This window comes from Sciurus vulgaris (assembly GCF_902686455.1).
Source record: "Sciurus vulgaris genome assembly, chromosome: 1".
NCBI classification, from domain to species: Eukaryota; Metazoa; Chordata; class Mammalia; order Rodentia; family Sciuridae; genus Sciurus; species Sciurus vulgaris.
The window spans coordinates 143756114-143775340 of record NC_136461.1 but is presented as its reverse complement, the minus strand read 5'-3'; the positions used below and the strand labels follow the sequence as shown (position 1 = coordinate 143775340).

Sequence of the window (19227 nt, the reverse complement as noted above, 5' to 3'; positions counted from 1 at the left end):
AAAAAGGGGGAAGTTCTGGTTTCTCCACTTAGCTAATGGGCTCCATGGTAAAATGGCAAGACCATTTTACAGAAGCCGCTTGAGATCTGGTGAGACCTGCTTGCAACAGGTCTTGTTCCCCGAGCTACAGACTAGCTTCCCCAGGGAATGCAGGGGTGGCGGCTTGCCTTATGGGAGTGGTGGCCAAGGGGGCCAGAAGGCACACCCAGCGCTAAAATATGCCTGAAACTTCTTCTAATATTTCCAGCTCTTGCTATGACATTCAGAGAACTAAAGTATACAGTATCTACATGGCTAGAACCGCTATAATTAAATATTTCGAGTCAAGAATTTGAGTTAATATTTATTGAGCACTTTAGAACCCCTTGCGTAGGAAGAGCTAAGTGGTAAATAAAGAGGGCACTTCCCTTTATTTGGGAAGGGTTGGGTGAATACTCAACCTAATGAGAAGGGAGAGAGAATCAAACTACACAAGTCTATTTCACCCTGACAAAGATTTTGAAATTGTAGTGCTCTATATTTATTCTTTAGTCTCAAATACACCATATAGCGCCTGTTGTGCCGGGTTGAAATTCTACTCTTGTTCAGAAATAATCGTGCAAAATTAAGTGAGAATTGAAGTTCCGAGAGATGAATCCTTTCTCTTCTCTATGTTACGTTATGCTCTCGTTTCTATGTTAGTAACCATCACGAAAAATGCTAAAACTGTGAGAATTAACAGAGAGATTGACTTGTAAAGAGACGCAAAGGGTTCAAGTCACTGAGAACTTAAAAGAACAGCAACGCATTGAAGTCTCATTCTAATAGCTCCGCTGACAACAGGTAAAGGACTCCTGTCCACCCCTGCGGCGCCGCCCGCATCCCGAGCCTCGCAGGTAACCCGCACCCACTTCCTCCTCAGGTGGGGTCTTCTACCCTCCGCGTTCCCGGGTCCTCCAGGCTCCGGGCTGCGCCCTGGGTAACAATGTCCTTCCACCGACATCCCTCGGGCGTTTAGGAATGTCAAAGCACAGTCCGAAATCACCTCGAGGAAACAAAGACCACAAACTTAAAGAGTCGGGGGCTGGGCGGGGGCACTGCTTTTTCCCTGCGGATCTTCTCGGAGATTCCCGGGGGAACCCGGGAAAGTCACGTTTGCTCCGAGGAGAGGCAGCAGTCGAGGCCCGGGCAGCCCTCGCCCCGCCCCGTCTCCTCCCGCGCAGGGGCTCCGACCGCAGCCCGGACCGCGCGGACCCTCCCGCCGGCCTGTCACCTACCCAGCTCCGCGGTGCTGCCTCCCGGCGCCGCGGGCGCCGAGTCGAGCGCGCTCGCGCTTCCTCCTTCCAGGCAGGGCCGCCAGGCGCTGGCGTTTCCTCCCTGACGCGTCACGGCGGCCCGCGGCTCCTCCCGCGGGGCGGCGAGGACAGCCGCAGCGCGCCCGCCGGGGAAGGAGCCCGCTCCCAGCCCGTGTGGCCAACAACCGGGAACGACGCGCGGGGGGCGGCCCGCGTCGGGCAGGGGCTGCAGGCTGCGCAGCCGGGCTCAGGCCCGCCGCCCCTGCCGCGGAAACCAGCCTCTTCTTTTCCCCGAGGACCCGCGGGAAGGGCCGGGCCACCGTGCACGGTCTGCCCCTGTCACGCGGTGTGCAAAGTTCAACAGGACCCTGGTGGATCCTTCCTACGAACGCAGACCCTTTGTGGTTTCCCGCTGCTCAGCTGATAGTGACCACTTCCCTGGGGCCCAAGAGCCGCGTGGGCCAAAGCGCCGGGCCAAGGCGTGAAATGACCTTAGTTTGTGTAGGGAGCAAGACTGCTTGACCACCAGAGAGGACGAGACACCCCATGAACAGAATGGGGGGCCATGTGGCTTTGTAGACTTAGAGAAATGAAATAAGTATCCAGATAATTTAGGAGAACAAGTATGTTTCATTTAACATTATTTGAAGTTTTCCACTTTTTTTCAATCAGCAGAATTTTGGCCTTTGTGTTTATAGATAGGCCAGAGCTTTCACAAATTGGCAGATCCTCTGTACGGAGAAATATTCTTTATGTGCATATTTTTACATCTACTAACTTAAATCTCGTTAATGTCCAAATCAACTGAGGGCAGGCTTAACAGCTTGTTACTCATTCTTTGACTGCAGAAGCTGCATTTTAGGCCCCACCATTTTATCTTTTTTCTCCAGATAAGATAAAGAGGTACAGAATGTGAATTGAAAACTAAGAATTATATGATTCAATGGTTGTGGAGTAAAGTGGTTTAAGATTTTGAAGTAGAGGGGATTTGGTTTTGTTGTTGTCCCACAACCCATTGTAGCTTAGATTTTATACAATATCACTTGAAAATAGACCTGAACAACTAAAGATTCCCATGTTCATGTCACACTTCAGATTTTGAAGCAATGATCTATACTTCAGATTAGATGATTCCAGAAAATTTGCCACGATCTGTGAACAAGTAAACTGTTAAAGGTAATTAGAGGAACTGAGATCCATGTGTGACTTCCTTAAATTCAGGGGACATTTTCTTATGTTTTAAAATGATACTCAAAGACTTAGCCCCACAAGTAATGGTAAGAATATTCATTTTTACTGTCCATACCACCGTATGACCTCGTTCTTAAAAAGGTGAATTATAAACTAAAATATTTTTTATACTTTGAAACATAATAGTCATACAGAACTTTCTAAACAAAGGTTCTCAGTGGCATTCATATATGAATATAAGAATAGATGCAAACCTACACATTGCCAATGGTCCTTTAAATCTTTTTCACTGTGGTCCACGCACAAAGCAATCCACACAATAAAGCACAGACAAGTTCCTTCCTTGGAACAAAATCAACAAATGATCAGTGTATCTCTTAATTAAAGCCATATTCACAGTCAGAATTTTTTCCCAGACAAAAGGAAGTTCTGTGTCAATAAACATCAAGTGGAATGACATCATTCTCACTTTAAAGACAAATCCCTAGCTATCATCACATTTTGACTTTTTTTTTTTTTAAACAAACATTTGGGAACTATTACAACATTTCCAGGATAAATTTGTATTCCTGCTGTAAAGGACACACACACACACACACACACACCCCACCTACCACAACGCATAAACCTTTTAAGATAGAAAAGGGGATGAACTACTTTCAATTGAGAAGAGATTGGGTATTTTACCTTTATAATTTGAGACTTGCAATTTAATAGATTGATTTCTCAAAAAAACTAGAAGAGATAAATATATTCAGAAACCACTGAGGTTTTTCTCACTTAATTTCCTACCCCTGGGGATGGAGCCCAGAACCTCATATATGAACACATCATAGACCAGTGCTCTATCAGTGATCTACACTTTCAGTCCCTAAAATTAATTTTAAGGGCTCACTTTGATGCTGATCACTTTAAACATATTCCCTTATAAAGATATAGATTATATCCCCATTTTCTATGGCTTCCAATTTAAGTTGTCCCCTTTCCTCCCAAGTCAATGAGATGGGAGTCTTGGTATGTTGCCCAAGTCTGGCCTATAATTTGTAATCCTCCTGCCTCAGCTTCCTGAGTTGCTGGGATTATAGGTAAGGACTCAGCTTTCCAATTTGTTTAGACTGTAAAAGAAGAGTTAAATGTTCAGCTGAATGTCTAGATGATGTTTATGCCTTAGTTTCATGTAAACACATTTTAAAATAGAGAAAGTTGGTTTTTAGTTTTTAGGATTTTTTGGTCAGAGTATGGGTTCCAATATTTGTGGAGTAGAAATTATGGAACAAGCATTAGAATGGGACAGACCCAGGTTTAACTTCTGGCTTTTTCCCTTTCTGCCATGGGCAAATAATTTCATCTCTCTGAACATTCGTCTCATTAGTAACATGAGGATATAATAGTATTTTTTCTTCCTCAAAACAGATAAGAGTGCTTAATATCTTCCAATTGTCGATTAGGATCATATTAACTTGGTAGAATGCCTAGAACATAATATCAATGATTGCTATGGTTTGAAAGTGTTTTCCAGTGAGGCATAATGCTGTACACTTGTAATTCCAGCAATTTGAGAGGCTGAGGTAGGAGAATCACTAGTTCAAGGCCAGCCTTGGCAATTTAGCAAGACCCAGTCAAAATTAAAAATACAAAAAAAAAAAAAAAAAGAAGAAGACTGGAGATGTATCTCATTGGTAGAGGTTCAATCCCTGGTACTGGAAGAGAAAAAAAAAAGTGTTTTTCAAAGTTTATTCTCTTGAAACTTAATCCTGGATGCAACTGTGTTGAGAGGTGATTAGGTCATAAGGCCTGTGTCCTCATGAACGGATTGTGCATTAGCAAGGGAGAGGGTTAGTTATTGGGAAGGTGGATTTGATATAAAAGTGAGTTTCATCATCTCTTGCTCTCGCCTTCTCTTGCCCTTCTGCCTCTGCATGGGATAATGTAACATGAAGGTCCTTACCATATGCTACTGCCATACTCTTGGACTTCTCAGCTTGGAGAACTATGAGCCAAATAAATTTCTGTTAAATTATAAATGCACATTCTCTGGTATTCTGTTATAGCAGCAGAAGACAGAAGAAGACAATCATCACCATTAGCTCTGAAACAGATATAAAAATGCCAATATTATATATTTCATTTGTAGTCATGTAATCAAATTTTAAAAGATTTTAAAATTTTTAATTTAGAAGTTCTAACAGGAAAAAAAATCATAAAAGAAATACTAAGATATGTTCAGAATTTGGGACAATTTAAACTGACAATGATGTAAATTGTTGACCCAAACATTTTTTAAAAAGCAACTAACTGCATGACAAGATAATTTAATATTTTAGATAATATATTCCAACGAAAATGAGCACTTGGTTTCATCCTCCACTATTCAAAATGGAAAATCTTTTGTCTGAAATGGTTCTTGCTATGGAAGCATTACTATTTTTATGTCATAATAATGCCCTCTGTTATTTGTAATTCTTTTTTGTAACCTTAGAAGAGGTGAAGGGCAAACAAATACAAGTAAGAGCACTTCTATTAGGGAGAAAAATGGAATAAATGGCAGTTACAGGGCCTGAATGACTTTTCTTCATAAGTCAATTGGTTAAAAAAAGTAAGGGCCAGTATTCATGAGAACATTTGTTTTATAGCACATAAACTGTTCAGTCTGGAGAGTTAATAATAACCAGTGACATGGTTACAAAAGCAAAGATGTTTTTGAGTCATATTATTTGCTTTTAGAGCATCTTTTCCTTCAACCTATTACAGTCTCGCCTACTTAAATGGGTCAGACATCATGAGTTGTTGCTATAGTTTCCAGCTATGTTTATCAGGTGATACACCAATCGCAGCATCCCACAACCTCAAATAAAAGAAAAACATTTTTATGGGGAAGGTAGTTTAAGATATAGTCCTAATCATGAATTGGCTTGAATATAATTTAAAAGAAAAGCATGCTGTAAAAATGAGTGAGAATGTGGGAAAACAAAAATGACTAATTTATTGAATTTTCTGAGCAAAATAACTTAATAAAACACAAAGCAAGCCAAGTATAGTTAGAAAAACTCAGACACTCATGAGAACTGAGACAGAATAATAAATCGAGACCAGTTAATACCTCCTTAGCACAGAGCAGGAATTAACTTGTTTCTTTGATCTAGAAAATGGTTCAGTGAGTGCTCATTTGAGGTTTGGAGGATGCAGGTGGAAGGCCCAAAGCTCAAGAGCATTTCTTGAGCCAAATCAACCAACTTCAAACTCAAAACCTGAACTGAAATGCCTGAGGTTCAAGTATGTTTTCTAATTAAGAGGAAATTACATTTTAAAACAAAACTGTCTCAGGATAAAATATAAGACTTTCAGATCACAGGACTTTCTCACTTTCTATGTTAGACTCATGAGAAAAACCAAAGGGAAGTGTTAAACTATCAGAACCTTACTACTAGAATCAACTTTTTGAAAAGTAGGTAGAAATTATTTTAAATCCTCCCAAAACGATGATTATCTAAAGGAAAACTATTATACTTCCCTATTAGGTAACTCTCATTGTCTCTTAATCTATTCTAAGTATCAAAATAAAATAAAAATCATCCTTTTTATCCCTTTCCCATCTTGTTTGGATCTTTTATTATGTACATAAACGATGTCTACTAATAGTAGACAATAACTTATGTAAATAAGTCCTGTCAGCAGTTTCTATGTTCAGAGAATCTTATTAGAACTTTGAGCTCAAATGTGCTAGGTGGACTTTGAAGATAACTATTATTTTAGTTGCTTATCGGTGGGAAATAATAGTTTTTCTTAAATACTGTTCATTTGAAGACTCAGTTATTTACTGTCAATTATGTGCAATTAATAATAGAATCCCTTTCAAAAGCAAGGGCTTAATAGCCTCTGGCTTGAAGTGATGCATTGCTGTTATTTCCTCAATTAATTCTATAAGGAATCGGTGTCTGGCTCAACTAGAAATGTCAAAGACTTAAAATAGACCCCTTAGGATTAAAACTCTTCGTATATTGGAAGACTTACATTCTTCTAGGCTTTCTACGATCAGTAACCCCAATGCTTTTAACTTTTTCTCATACCTTTTATGTTTCATGACCTATATGATTTTTCCAAAAATTCTCCACATCCCTATGTAGATTTTAGATGATTATATAGAATGAGACATATATGTCTAGAAAGGATTGGATGTTTTCTTAACATAATGAGAGCATTCTCTTTTCAATGCATGCGCTTATAATGCAACCTACTATTGTTACATTTGAAATTACACTTCACCATTATAAGATTTTTAAACAGTGACCTCAGCCTCCTTTTATTTCTCACGTTATATTTAAGGAGCTGTTTTGATTACCCTATCAAATTGCTCTGCACCTATTTTATTGAAACTATTTCTGCTGGGTGATTTTAAATGTCTTCTTATTTACTGAAGCAAATGACCAAAAATGAAAGATACATATCTTATAAGTGTTCAAGATAATCTACTATAGTTCAGAAAGAAAATATTGCAAATGTCTATTCATTTTACCTAAAAAAAAAAAAAAAAGGCAGAAATGAAGCTTCATTATTTAAAATACATGTTGACACTGACTTGCTCATCCTATACAGGCCTTTCCCAGTTATGGCAAACTTGAGCTGTGTAAGGTCACCTAAGAAAGATGGGCTTCCACAACTTGAAGAGGTTGTCAAGGATGGCTTTATACACAGTCTACTGCAGTTTTGTGTAGCATAGAAGGTCATTGATGTGGTTAATTTTGTAAAGACAAATCTTTTCAGCATAATCTGTAAAATGCCTATATACTGAACTAGGGTGTGGCTGTGAAAACTCTTTCTCCCAGAAAAGTATTTAAGATACATGTGACTAAAAAGCATAGATCCTGGATCTACATTGCCTGGGTTGTGACCATTCTTCCACCATTAACCAGATGACACACAGAATCACATGCCTTTCTGCCACTTTGTTCTGACTTCACTCTCAGGCCTTTATTTTATTTTATTTTATTTATTTTATTTTATTTTATTATTTTAATAGTTTTTTGAGACAGGGGTCTCACTAAGTGTAATCGTGGGCAAGTCACTTAACACCTCTGGGTTCAGTTTCCTCATTTTTTAAAGAGGAGAAAATAACAGTATCTACTGATTGGGATTGTTCTGAAGATGAAGTGTGTTACTATGTTCATTCCAACGGAGAGTTCCACAATTTGTGGATTCAACCATGTATTGAAAAATTTGAAAAAAAAAAAAAAGAATTGTGCCTGTATTGAGTATATACAGCTTTTTTCTTATCATACTCCCTAAAAATAGAAACAGTATTTACATATCATTTACATTGTTTTAGGTATGATAAATAACCTAGAGATGATTTAAAGTATATGTATACAGACTAGATGCAAATGCTGTGCCATTTTTTTGTGCCATAAGGGACTTGAGCCTCTGCAGATCTTGGTATCCATGGGGGGTCCTGGAACCAATCCTTCCATGAATACAAAAGACAACTATATATAGAAATCTCTTACTATAATATCTACCACCAAAATAAGCATTACATAAGCACTAGCTGTTATTACTTGAAGAGTAGTTAACTATTGAGATGAATGATACTGCCTTTGGGTAGTATGCTACATAGAGGATAATTCTCTGTCTTTCTGTCTTCCTCTCTCTCTCTCTCTCTCTCTCTCGCTCTCTCTCTCTCTCTCTCATACACACACACACAGAGTTTTCTTTTATGGCAAAGTTTTAGCAATGAGTGATAGGGATCCTCCCTCCTTTAAGTGTATTTGTGTTTTGAAAGAACTTTTATGAGTGTTTGAAAATATTTGGAAATATGTTCAACAATGTGTGATTTTTTATTGGAAAAAATGTGTTGTGTGTGAACAAAAGACATGCTAACTCAGTGTACAATAAACTTGAACACACAATTTTTCTAGATTTTTCCGATAATGAATTTCAGTGGATCCTCAAGGAGTCCTCTACCACTGAGCTATATCTCCAGTCCTTTTTGAAAATGTATGTTTTGAGATAGGGTCTGGCTAAGTTGCCAAGCTAGTCTCCAACTTGTGATCCTCCTACCTCAGTCTCCCCAGTGACTGGGATTACAGGCATTCCCTTACAGTGCCCCGTTTAGTGGGTCTTAAACATCTTTTGAAAAGATAAAATGCAGTGCCTTTCCTTTGCAAGAATTGCCACTGGTAGCTGAGAAAATGGAAATTTACTAGTCAAACTTCAGCAAAAATGTTTGTGAAACTGGTTGATGGGACTGAAAAAGAAAATGAGTACCTTAATAGGTGTAGTTGAAGACAATGAATTTCTTCTATTTAAATCTAAATGTCTTTTTGAAATATCTTTTTCAGCTATGACAGCTATGAAAATGAAGTATTAGATTCTAACTAAACTTAGAACTTAATCTTCAAATCACTGTATCACAGTGTCAAACCAAGATTAAAAAAAGGAATGAACTACCAAGTAATAAAGCATCAGATGGAAGCAAAAAGACCTTTATATTATTAATAAAATACCATTAAATTATTTTGAGTGTATTATTTTACATTTAAAATTTTGAAATTTGTGTTTTATAATGTATACAAATATTAGTGTAAAAGGTTACAAATTTGTGATTTATAAGTGGGTGTGCCTTAAACTCCTGGGCTCAAGTGATCCTACTGCCTCAGCCTGAGTAGTTGTAGCATGATAGGCACATGCTACAACACTTGGCTCGCTGAAATATTTTTAAGGATAAAAGCATATATCCAAAATCAAGTTGTCTAAAAACACAATGACATTTGTTCTCTTCCTTCTTTTGAGTATCTCATGTGTGCTAGGAACCACACTAGTGTCAGAGAAGTAGAAATTAAAAATATAACCACCACCCTCAAACGGTACTTAATATCATTTATGAAACATATAATAAGGAACTATTCCCACAAACCATCTCCACAGTATCACGTTTCTGACTCCACCCTCAGGCCTTTATCTTATTTTATTTACTTAAATAATTTTTTGAGACTGGGGTTTCGCTAAGTTGCCCAGGTTGGCCTGGAATTCACAGTCCTCCTGCCTCAACCTCCTGAGTAGCTGGGATTTCAGGCATGCCCAAGCCCAGCTTTTCCAAGCCTTTAAATAGCTAACCGTCCACTGTAGATTTAGATTTAAATTTGAAACTGGTCATTTGAACACCCATTTATTTTTTATGTAGTTTAAATGAACCGTTATGACTTATTTCTCTTCTGGATATCTGCAAGGTGCTCTTATGACAATCATGTGAATACACACATTACTGGTTCAACAAACATTTCCTTTGCAAAGTAGTGTGTTGAGACAGGGCAAGGTACAAATATGCACAGTACTTTCAAAGGGATTTTATGTTCTAGATATGTACAACATGAGAGAGAAAACTGAGAAAAGAACCTTAATTTTTCCTCATGCTGTGTGGATCATTTTCAATGTTGAGTATATTCCTCAGGACATGGCAATTTCTAACTACCACAGTATTTCTGTCTTATGTATTTCTTCCAGCCTAGTACTATACCACTGGAAAGTTTTACAGGCATTCTGTTTGGCTGCAGTCACCTCTTTCAGATTTTATCTCATTATTTGTAATTTCAATCTGTGACCAAAATAAATTACATTCATTGTTACTTCTTTGCACTGAAGAATAATAATCTGAAAAGCAGGTAGAACAACACACTGTTGGAAACTGAGGTCATATAAATGAAAATTTGAATATGCCTAAAATGGAATCCTATACTTCTCCCTAAATAGCAATGAAAAAGTGGTGATTTGAGGTATTCAAGGCAAGACTGGACCACATGATGTCTGGGGTCTTGTTTACTTTTCAACTTTGCAAATAAGCAAAGTCAAAGCTCAAAGCCTTAGAAGAATGTATACCAGTTTAACTTTTAAAAGCAAAGCAGTGCTAACAGTTCAGAAATTCTGGTCATGGTACGAAAAGCAAAAATAAGTTACCAAAAATCGATGATAACATATAAGCAGCACACTAAAGCAATTTTATTGCTAATAGAAATAATATGCTTATTTGAATTTTAATTGATATGTTCTTCTGGAGTTATCCCTTCTATGAAGTAATCCAATTTTCACAATAATACTCATTTTATTGGGAAACAAAAAGAAAAATACAATTTGAATAAATTTTAATATAGCCCAGTGACAAAGGACATGATTTTTAAAGGAAAAACAGCCCTGGGCTCACTTTGTTACTTACCAACCCTGGACCCAGGCATATTTCCTAACTTCCCTATCCTCAGTTTTCCTATTGTAAAAGTAGAAAAATCCACTACTGTAAAATCTACTTTTACTTTATAGGGTTGTTGTGAGAATTTAATCAGATAAATTCATGCATGGTAAATTTTTAAATTATATATATAATGTATATAATTTCAATTATATAATGTATTTGATATATAATATATAATGTATATATAATTTATGTACATATATAAATAATATACATATATATATAAAATAAATACTCATTATATGGGCAGATTGGTGGCTCCCCAAGTTGTTTACAGTCTAGTCCCCAGAACCTGTGTATATGTTACACTATATGGCAGAGAATTAAGGTTGTAGATGGAATTAAGGTTGCTAATCAGTTGATCTTAACAGAGATTATCACTGGTGGGTCCAACATAATCATAAGGGCCCTTGAAAGTATAAGAGGAAGGCAATATAAGAATCAAAGAGTTGAATAGCTCAGTCATAGAGCACTTGCCTAGGATGCATGAGGCCCTGAGTTCAATCCCCTGCATTGCAAAAAGAAGAAAAGAAAGGAAACAACATATGAAGCTGTGACCATGGAAAATGGTCACAACCCTCAAACAATACTTAATATCATTTTTGAAACATATAACAAAGTTTAGAATGTGTAGAATGGGCCACAAGTGAAGGAATGTGGATGGCCTCTAGAAGCTAGAAAAGGCAAGAAATTAATTCACTCCTAGAGCATCCAAAATAGGAACACAGTCCTGCCAACACCTTGATTTTAGCCCAGTGACACCCAGGCCAAACTTCTACCCCACAGAACTGCAAGATAATTAAATTTCTACTGTTTTAAGCCTCCAAGTTTGTGTCTATTTATTACAGCAGCAAATAGAAAACAAATTAGCTGTTAATATGTATAGATAGGGCTGGATTGTAGCTCAGTGGTAGAGCAATTATCTAGCAAGTGTAAGGCATGGGGTTCAAAGACACGTACAGATAAATCAGGAACGCTTCAGAAGATGTAGGCAAGTGTAGACATGTGAAAATTGTCTTTCACAATTTTTTTTTCAGTTTTGGAAACCATGCTAACTCACCAAATTTTTCATTTTTGTTTAGTGTATATAACAAATTTCAAGTACTTGGTTTATCATATAATAAGATTATCCTTCAAGCAATAGAAATCCTTTTGGATTACAATAACTTAACCCATTATGGCTTCTTGATGATGACCTCATGATGATGTCACATGACAATTACAAAAAAAAATTATATCCAGTGGTGCAAGCCTATAATCCAACGACTCGGGAGGCTGAGGCAGGAGGATTGTAAGTTCAAAGCCAGCTTCGGCAAAAGCAAGGTGCTAAGCAACTCAGTGAGACCTGGGATATAGATTAGTGGTAGAGTGCCCCTGGGTTCAATTCCTCAGTACCAAAAATAAAATAAAATAAAATAATCGAAACAATAACTATTGAAAGTAAATTTTACTGCCAACAGTGGTACAACACTGGTGCATATCTGTCCCAGCTACTCAGGAGACTGAGGAAGGAGAATCACAAGTTCAAGCCCAGCCTGGATAACTTAGCAAGGCCCTGTCTCAAAATAAAAATAAATGACTGGGGATGTAGCTCCATGGTAGAGTATGTGCCTAGCATAGGTGAGGCCCTAAGTTTAATCCCTAATACTGCAGGGGGGTGTGACAGGGAGAAGCTAGGAATATATATTTTTGTGTGAAACAGCATAATTTTGAGATGCTAGAAAACTAGGTCATATTTTCTTAGAATACTGTGCAGGTCAAATGAAACATATTTATCAAGTAAATCTGCCAATTTGAGGCCACTAGTATAAACCATCGGCACCAACAGTGACCCAGAGAGTATTACCACTGGTAGTGGTGCTGAAAGAGAAGGTGTGGGAAGATCAGACTAGATTACAAAGCCCCCTTGTTTGTGGGATGCTGAGGATCAAATCCAGGGCTGTGCACATGACAGGCAAGTGCTCTATCTCTGGGTTACATCCCCAGTCCCTGGGTTAGATTTTGTTTGAGCTCCTTGAGTGGAGAAGGTAGTTTACTCTAAGGGCAAAGGAGGTTTCTTGTGGGCATTGAAGCATCCAAGAGAAGGGCACTGACTGAACTTTTCCACAGAATCTTTTCAAAGACACCTGTCTAACCAATAATTAGAGTGGCTCTAAACATACTAAGGCCACCTGGTATTTTTTTCCTTTTCTCATTAATAGTACATAAACACTTTTGGGAAAAATCTACATTGACAGATATACTAATCTGTCATATTCTATAATAATTGATATCAAGATTATGCTAATAATTTTAATAGAAAACAGCATGAATCCAATTTATGTGTCTGCAAAAACATTAATATAATACCTGCTCAGTCAAAAGAAATGGCATAAGACTTTGAAAATATTCATTCAAAATGATGCACTATAAAAAAAAACTATATTAAAACTTGTATATATTTGTTATGGTTTGGATGTGAGGTATCCTCCCAAAAACTCACATGTGAGGCAATGCAACAAAGTTCAAGGGGAAATGATTGGGTCTTGAGAGTTTAACCCAATCAGTGAATTAATCCCCCAATAGGTGGTTGGAGGAGGTGGAATTGGCATATGACTTTGAGTATATATTTGTTTCTGGCAAGTGGAGACCTCTGTCTCTGCTTTCTGATCATCATGTGAACCTCTTCCCTCTACCACACTCTTTTGACATGATGTTCAGCCTCACCTGGAGCCCTGAGGAACGGAGGCTGCTGTCTGTGGATTGAAACCTCTAAAACTGTGAGCCCCCAAATAAACTTTCCTCCTAAAATTGTTCTGGTCACATCTTTTAGTCACAGTAGCAAAAAACAGCTGACTAAAACAAAATTGGTACTGAGAAGTGGGGTCATTACTATAAGAACCCAGAAAACCACACCGGACACGGGAAACTCACATAAGGGAGTTATTAAGCACACAGACAGAGTGTCTCCCTGCAGGGCAAGAAAGAAAATGAGAGGAAAAGAGAAAGGGTGCACAAGCAGGAGAGAGAGAAATGGAGGAGACAGCATGAAAGCGAGGAGGAGAGAGAGAAGCATGAAAGTGAGGAGAGGAGAAGAGAGAGAAAATGGCCGGGAGCTATCCTTAAGCAGTTGAATCCTGTGGGTTTACGGGACCAATAACAGAGAAGGATACTTGCAAGCTGACTAATGAACCCAATAGCCAGCTAGGACGTTCACAGACTGACAAGAAGTTGGGAGGTGGGGAAATGAATGCAGTGTAAATAAAGCGCGGGGGAGCAGCTTTATAATATAATTGCTGTGACTAACCTGACAGTGTGGTTCATGTTTGGGGAGAATTTTAGAATTGGTCAGAGGAATTTTGAGATGTTTAGCAGTGCAAGCTGGAAATGCTTTAGAGTGTTGTAAGCAGAGCTTAATGGCCAATGGCCAATTCTGGCAGAGCTCAGAAGACCAGAATGCCATTAGGATTGTGGACAGTGAAAACAGGGCTCAAGAGGGATTAGAGGAAAAGGAGGACACTATTTGTACCTGGACTCGAGGTCATTTGTGTTATGTTCTGGCTGAGAAGTTGTCTGCATTTCACCTGTGTTGTGAGGCTGAGTTTAAAAGTGATGAATTTCTTAATTTCGCAGAAGTAATTTCTAGACAGCATAGCATTCAGGAAGTGGCATGGGTATTGCTGGCGGCTTTTAGCCAAATTTATTGTGATGATCAGGAGCAGAAAGCAGAGCCGAAAGATTTGGAAAATGTGGACTTGAAAGGCTGGAGTAAAACTAGGACTAAGGAAGTTGCAGTTGTTAAAGACATTACTACCACTAAAGAAATGCTAAAGACTTTGCCTAGAGATAATAAGATGACTCTGAGGGCATCTTAGGAGCTGGTAAGACCACACCCTTCTCAAGGTCAAATGGTTATAAGTGAAAATTCTCTTGAGAAGAGACCAGTGAGGCACCTTTCCTGCACAAGGGAGCCTAGGAAGTTTTTTTCAACATGCTCAGCCACCCAAACACTCAGAGGCTGCTGCAGCAAGTGTCCCTGGAGTCTTGGCTACTACTGGAGATGGCAGCAGATCTTGGTGTCAACCACGTGGCAACAAACAAGGCCACAGGGGCAGAGCTACACAAGCCCTCTGGAGAGGACATCATGTCATTTTTTAAAGTGAACTGCAGTTTAGGAGGATCACAAGCTCAAGGGCAGCCTGAGCAACTTAGCAACCTTGTCTAAAATTTTAAAAGTGCTGGAGGTGGAGCTTAGTGGGTGAGTGCCCCTGGGTTCAATCCCCAGTACTGCAAAGACAAACAAACAAACCATACACTACAGTTTTCAAAGTATTTTCAAAAATAGATTTATTATTTTTAAGCCAGTTTTAGGTTCATAGAAAAATTGAGAAGATAAAAAAAGGTTTCCCATAAGCTCCTTGCCCCTCTGTGCATAATCTCCCCCATATCAACACTTGCACCACAGTGGGACATTTGTTAAAATTGTTGAACCCTATGTTGAAACATCATTATCACCCAAAGTTCATATTTTCCAATGTGGCTCATTCTTTATCTTGTACATTCTATGGGTTTGGACAAAGGTATAATAACATTGTAGGCACCCTTACAGTATTGTACAGAATAGTCTCACTACTCTGAAAATTCTCTGAGTTTCACCTTCTCATTCTTGCCTCTACTCAACTCTGGATCTTTTTGCTGTTGATACAGATTTTTCTAGAGGGTCATGTAGTTGGATTCATACAGTATGTGACCTTTTCAGATTGACTCTTATTTCGCTCAGTAGTATACTTTTCAGGCCTCCTACAATCTTTTCCTGGCTTGATAGTTCATTTCTTTTTTAGAGCTGAAAAATATTCCATTATCAGGATGTACTAGTGTATTTATCCTTTTACCTACTCTAGGACATGTGGTTACTCCAAGTTTTAGCAGTTATGAATAAAGCTGCTACAAACATTCTCGTACAGGTTTTTGTGTGAACAAAGCGTTTTTGCATACATAGTCCTATATAGATACCAATTTTCTCAAAGGACTGGAAACATAGCTCAGTGGTAAAGTGCTATCTTAGATACCAGTTTTCTCAATCAAATCCTAATGAGCTAAATAAAGCACACCAAATCAAAGTGTTTATCCTTTTGACAGATGAATTTATCTTTAAAAAAAAAAAAAAGAGCTTAAACATTATGATGTTAGGAATGAAAAGCTCAAAACTGATGATCTCACAAGTGTAAGGAATTAACTATTTCATCATCTCTTCTGCCCCCAATCCTTAACACAGAATGATATAGCGGGTCAAAGACCCTGTACCTGGTTGCTGGTATTTGTTTCTGTTTGAATAACAGGGCTCTTACACTTATGAACTACATGACTTGGGGCAAGTTACTTAACATCTTTGTGCTCCTTCTTCTCCAATATTTGTAAAATGGGAAATTTTAATGGTACCTACCTCATGATTGAGTTTATATGCATAAACTTAGAATGTGCACTGGTGCACAAATGTTTGTTAAATAAAATATAATATGTATGTGGATCTCTTGTGTAAATGTTAACCTCACAGAGTTGTACACAATTATGATGATGATGTCTTATTGACTCAAACTGTCAGGTCTGTGATTTTATCTTACAGTCAAGAAGTTAGCCTGTTACTGTTTCAGGGATGCTAGAAGAAGACATTGTTACTGAACCACACGGTTTTACCAGCCACACTGTTTGCCAATCACTGAGATGATGAGTTTTGCAAAAGAGTTTATTCTCAAGGTAGAAGAATGTGGAGGGGAAGACCCAAATCTTAAATCTGCCTCCTTGATTATAGGGTTTGGGGAAATGTATGGGATAAATAAGAAAGGCTATATAAGGTGTGGGGAAAGGTGATTGGAGGTGAAATAATCAGTGATCTACACATGCATAATCAAACTTCATGGCATTATCATGATCTGAAACTATTTTGTTTTGGTACTGGGAATTGAACCCAGGGCGACTAACCACTGAGCAACATCCTCAGTTCTTTTTCATTTTTTATTTCAAGACAGGATTCTCACTAAGTTGCTTAGGGCGTCACTAAATTGCTGAGGCTGGCTTTTTTTTTTTTTTTTTTTCTCTCTATTAGATTTTTAATTTAAAACTAGTACACTTCTGGGGTGGGATTGTGGCTCAGTGGTAGTATGCTCACCTAGCATACATGAGGCCCTGAGTTTGATCCTCAGTGCCCCTTTCATTCATTAAAAAAATTTTAAAAACTAGTACACTTTTAAATCTATTTTTTGTAATAACACTTTAGATCTAACCTTTACATTGAAGTCTAATTTTCTTCTCTATTCTAATTAGTTATACATGACAGTAGAATGCATTTATGTACTTTGACATATCATACATAAATGGGATATAATTTCTCATCTTCTGATTGTACATGTTGTAGTATCACATTGGTCATACAGTCATATACTTACATAAGGTAATAATGTCTGTTGCATCGAACTGAACTGCTATAAACATTGACATGGCTGTATCACTGTAGTATGCTGATTTTAAGTCCTTTGGGTATAGGCCAAAGAGTGGGATAGCTGGGTCAAATGATGGTTCCATTCCAAGTTTTCTGAGGAATCTCCATACAGCTTTTCAGAGTAGTTGCACCAATTTGCAGTCCCACTGCAATGTGTGAGTGTAACTTTTCCCCCACATCCTTGACAGCATTTATTGTTGCTTGTATTCTTGATGATTGCCATTCTGACTGGTGTGAGATGAAATCTTAGAGTAGTTTTGATTTGCATTTTTCTAATTGCTAAAGATGGTGAACATTTTTTCATATATTTGTTGAATGATTGTATTTCTTCTATGAAGTGTCTTTTTAGTTCCTCAGTCCATTTATTGATTGGGTTATTTTTTGTGTTAAGTTTTTTGAGTTCTTTATGTATCCTAGAGATTAATGCTTTATCTGAAGTGCATGTGGTCAAGATTTCTCCCAATCTATAGGCTCTCTCTTCACATTATTGATTGTTTCTTTTGTTGAGAAGAAGCTTTTTAGTTTGAATCCATTATATTATTGATTCTTGATTTCACTTCTTGCTTAGGGGTCTTGTTAAGGAAGTTAGATCCTAGGCCTATGTGATGAAGATTTGGGCCTACTTTTTCTTCTGCTAGACACAGGGTTTCTGTTCTAGTGTGAGGCTGACTTTGAATTTGTGATCATTCTGCCTCAGCCTCCCAAGTCCCTGGGTTTACAGGTATGTACCACTGTGCCGGGCTGAGAGTGGAGTTTTTAACTTCCTGATGTCAAAAGGTCACTCATCAGACCCTTGCTCAGGCCCAAGTAAATGGTTTTGATTCTTTAAAAATGCCTTTGAAGTCCCTAAAAAGTATCCTAGGCAACCGTTATTATGAGGTGTTATACAACAAAATTAGTGGGAGACTAATAATATATCAATCAGCCATGTGACCTCCAAAACTAATGATTTTTAAAGTCAATTAAAAGCAAGTAACTAAAAGCAAGTGAAGCTAGGTTTATTCAAGTTTTCCTTTGGTTTCTGCATGAGATAGCTGAGAGAACTTGATTATTCATAGCACAGAAAAAAATTTAAAACATGAGTATCAGCATATTTTTATTTGTTTTCCTCTTGCCCCCAAGTTTTACAAGTGTGGCATGAAGGGCCCAGACAGTGGGTTTGCATTGTAGCTGAGGAATAGTGAGCTTGGAGACCCACTGCTTTTATAGCAAGCAGTGAACTTAGCTTATTCTCTGCCCCAGAGATGTTATCTCTCATCCCTCAAATTGTAAATGGGGTTAAGGTTGTAACTCAGTGCTACAGCATGTGTTTAGCATCTAGAAGGTTCTGGGTTTGATTCCCAGCACCCCCTCCCCCACCAAAATTGCAAACATTATAAGGAGAAATTAATTTGATAGAGTGGTGTAGTAGAAGGCCTCTAACATGACCCTTATTAGTCTCTGCCTCCTTTTGGTATTCACTCTTTTTTAGAACCTCTCCAGTTGAATGTAGGCTAAACTTATTCACTCACTTCTAACTAATTGAATACGACACAATAGTATTCAGAGATGAGGTTACTGTGGCTTCTGTCTTGGGCATTCTGTGATGTTCTCCCTGTCACTCACTCTGTGGTAAATTGCCTTATGTGGTAAAAGGAATATATGGTTCTAACCAACTGTCAATAAGAACTTGCAGTCCACCAACTGCCCTGTGAGTGAGCTTGGAAGTACATAATCTCAAGACTTGTGGTGACAGCAGTCCCAGTCTACACCTTTACTATAACCTTGAGAGAAATTGAGCAAGAGGCATCCAGCTAAGTTGCATCCAGATTACTACCCATAGAAACTGACAGGAAATAAATAACTTCAAAGCATTGGGAGCAATTGGTTATGTGATGATCTATATGTTACGAGAAATCAAGGTCTTACATTCTTGACAGAATGAGCAAGATATGTGAGAATACGAGATTCATAGATAACCACCTCCCAACAACAGGGTAAATCTTAATCCTAGGAGTAGGCAGTGCCATTATCTTAGTCTGTTTTGTGTTGCTATAACAAAATACCGATGC

General features: G+C 38.1%; 1 protein-coding gene across 3 annotated transcripts in view; it reads right to left on the bottom strand.

Annotated features, from left to right (window-relative positions):
- Window positions 1–1677, bottom strand: part of LOC306666185 (serine/threonine-protein kinase Sgk3) — a 114769-nt gene extending 113092 nt beyond the window's left edge. The window contains exon 1 of one of the 3 annotated variants that reach the window (XM_079148114.1): window positions 1257–1677. The gene's annotated coding sequence lies outside the window, so the exon portion shown is untranslated. The remainder of the gene's footprint in view (window positions 1–1256) is intronic. The other 2 variants (XM_079148109.1, XM_079148112.1) reach the window with 2 other exon arrangements.
- Between the last annotated feature and the right edge of the window lie 17550 nt (window positions 1678–19227).